Source organism: Platichthys flesus, chromosome 16 (assembly GCF_949316205.1).
Source record: "Platichthys flesus chromosome 16, fPlaFle2.1, whole genome shotgun sequence".
In the NCBI taxonomy this organism is placed as follows: Eukaryota; Metazoa; Chordata; class Actinopteri; order Pleuronectiformes; family Pleuronectidae; genus Platichthys; species Platichthys flesus.
Genome location: NC_084960.1, coordinates 21418301 through 21421631, shown reverse-complemented (window position 1 = coordinate 21421631; position 3331 = coordinate 21418301). Strand labels below are relative to the sequence as shown.

The 3331-nt window shown below is 47.8% G+C and overlaps 1 pseudogene; it reads right to left on the bottom strand.

Annotated features, from left to right (window-relative positions):
• Nucleotides 1–701: 701 nt before the first annotated feature.
• On the bottom strand, nt 702–1482 carry LOC133971014 (uncharacterized; annotated as a pseudogene).
• Nucleotides 1483–3331: the final 1849 nt, after the last annotated feature.

The window sequence follows — 3331 nt, the reverse complement described above, 5'->3', positions numbered from 1 at the left end:
TGTCCTCTCATTGGATCAGTCTACTTATTGATTAATCCGTCAGTTACTGTCTCAGTTTCTCAATTGCAGCATTGGTCAGAATTTTTTTTATTGAAAAGGAAACGTTTCATTTAAAGCCCCCCCAAGCAACTTCTCATGTTTGTCAAGCAGTTGTGTTCCCAACGTCTCCTGCAGAAAAAAACTCCTTTTAGAAGCAGTGAAAAAAATACACAATTCTCAAATACAATGAATACGAGACTACTTGTGTAGGAGGAAGAAGTCCAGATCTGTTTTGAATCCTTTCCTGACTTGTTCTTCTTCCCTTGTAGCTTTTTTTGTTGTTCTACGGTTCTCCTTTCTGATTGTGTCCCAGCCTCAGCCATGACAACAATAAGCAACGTCAAGAAGTAATAATCTTTAAAGACGAGTGTGCTCCAGCTTCCTCTCCACCGACTAGCAGGCTCCTCAATGTCCAGTGGTTTGCATGTAGAGAATTATCTATCTGTCCGTGTGCAAAGTGGAGCTCTGACTGTGTCGTCCCACTCACTGAACTGAAAAACTCTGGATATTAGCCATGATCCTTGGCTTCCCGAACCATAGATCTGTGTTAACAACTCATATTTTAACTCAACAGTTCTGTTAAAATCCATGTTGTACCTTAGAATTCACTTAAATTTTAGAGTTTTAGTATTTGTTGATTTTAACGGTATTAGTATTATGATTTAATAGATGACGTAGAAGGAAAAGCGTATGGTCGAATAGTTCTGGGGCGGAAAGTAAAGCAGACATGGGTCTCACATAAATAATCATGCATAACAGCAACTTAAATCTGTGTAGTAGAATAGTGTTTCTTGCTTTTTTAAAGTCTAAAGTCGCTCCCTTGGCAGTGAACAGAATCCTGAGGTACGTGTAGAAGAGCATGAGCCAAATGAAGACGAGACAAACGATGTGTGATGCGTCCCAAATCCAACCTATGAGAATGTATGTTCTTCTGATGGTGCAGAGTTCCGCATGTCGCAGTGGTAGACAGACGGCATTGTAGCACTCCATCGCCATTGGTAGCTAAATTCAATGGTGGTTGAGGGTGGTTAAGATGGCAAGGGAGATGATGAGGGAACAGAGTGTTGCTAGGATCTTGTAGAAGACGTAACTAATGAAAAACCAGATGATTGTTGCAGTGAGCTGGATCATATCGTTCAACACCAGGTGGATGAATCAGATGTAACGAGGATTCAGGTAAAATATCTGGAAGAGAGGAGAAGCAACCGCAGTCAATGAAACTCTCCTCCTCCCCTTCTCGTTCTCCTTGTGCAGGTTGTGTGTGTGGCAGGGGGCCAGCCGTAGCTGAATTCTGCACGCTGACACGCTACTGCACCTGAAGGTCCCCAGCAGAGTGAGCCCGCCCACCAGTCTGTCGCACTGAGAGGGATAGCTCACGAGAGGCGCCGGCTGTTGTGTAACCTGCCAAGCTCCACCGCGACTACGGAAGTAGCTCTTCCTCATTCTCAAAACCCACCTGAGAGAACCAGATCCAGAGGGAGGGTGAGCCAAACACGGCTGCTTCCTCAAATAGGGCGCATGACGTCGCCTAACAACCGGCATATCACAACAACCGGTAGAGCGCGCCGCAGCTGCAGGGTGGGCGCACGCATCTGGCTACGTTTATCCCTTTTGCATAGTCGGCCCGACGATGGACAGAAATGTCAGATTAACACCTCGGCTTTCAAATAGCCAACTGGGAATTAGTCACCGGGCGTAGAGGTATACTGTTCGCATGGTCCTGGTGATCAGCAGGGCAAGGAAGATGATGGGCATTCGAATTGTGACCCGCCATGGAACGAGCAGAGCTGCGCAGGGCCAGCTGCCTGGGATTTAGCTGTTCGGCTGGAGACCTTGACGGAGCTGCCGGTGAGGAACATCCACAAGCAAGTGGTGTTGCCAGACTGGGCCTGGTCTCCAGAGGGATCATGACAGGAGGGCTTTGAAGACGCCTGGTACTTGGAACCACCACACACTGTGGAAAAATTGTTTCAGGACAAGGACGGTGGAAAGGGCATCTTAGGTGGGGGATTGGCAGCCTCATGCTGGACCACAGCCTTTAACATGTCCAGACGTCAGTTCTGACCTTATGCAGGTCATTCACAGGAGTAACCGTGTAAACTGCTCCATCACCGCAGGGAGCCTTCACAACCTGGTAGACCACACAATTCCAAAGGTCTTGGATTTTATGTCGACCTCTAACACCATGGACCCTCAGGTCCACTAATTGGCCTACTGTGAAAGGTAGGTCTCAACCCGCTGATCATGCCTGGTAGGGGTGAGCCCAGTGGATGAACTGGGAACGAAGGGGACAAGGCACAAAAAACAGTTGGGGGGGCAACCCTCCGGCATATGGATGTTAATATTTGCTTGTCTGACTTTTTCCTCGGTCCCCCACGTGACTGCCCCTATCATGCAGGATGGAGGTAGGATGTTTGAGGGAGATCTGGGAGCAGAGCTAAAGTCAAACAGGCGGGACAGTGCGTCATGCTTAACATTCTTTGAGCCAGGGCGATAAGACAGCGTGAATCTAAATCTAGTAAAAAACAGAGTCCACCTGGCCTGTCTACAATTTAGTCGTTTAGCAGACCGGATATATTCTAAACTTTTGTGGTCGGTCCACACCAGGAAAGGGATCTCTGCTCCCTCCAACTAGTGACGCCACTCGTCCAGAGCCACCTTGATGGCAAACAACTCCCTATTCCCCACGTCATAATTTCTCTCAGCAGTAGAGACTTTTCGGGAGAGGAAGGCGCAGGGGTGGAGCTTGTTGTCCTCAGGTGAACGCTGAGAGAGGAGCCCTCCAACTCCGACATCGGAGGCATCTACCTCCACCACAAACTGTAGCTTGGGAATCAGGAAGAGTGAGGACAGGGGCGGAAGTAAATCTTTCCTTCAGCTTCTGGAAGACTCGTTCCGCAGCAGGGGACCACTGAAACTTGATGTTGGGAGAGGTCAGACAATGCAGGGGGGCAGCAACAGAACTATAATTCCAAATAAAACGTCTATAAAAATTAGCAAAGCCCAGGAAAAATTGTAGCTGCTTGCGAGTGGCTGGAGTAGTCCATTCTTTCACTGCACTGACCTTAGTAGGATCCATCTCAATATTATCCTTAGAAACTATGAATCCTAAGAAAGAGACAGAGGGAACATGAAACTCAAATTTTTCCGCCTTCACAAAAAGCTGGTTAGCGAGGAGGCATTGAAGAACCTCCCGAACATGCTGAACGTGCGTCGTCTCATCTGGTGAGAAGATGAGGATGTCATCCAGGTAGACAAAAACATAACGATTAGGAATGTCCCGGAGGACATC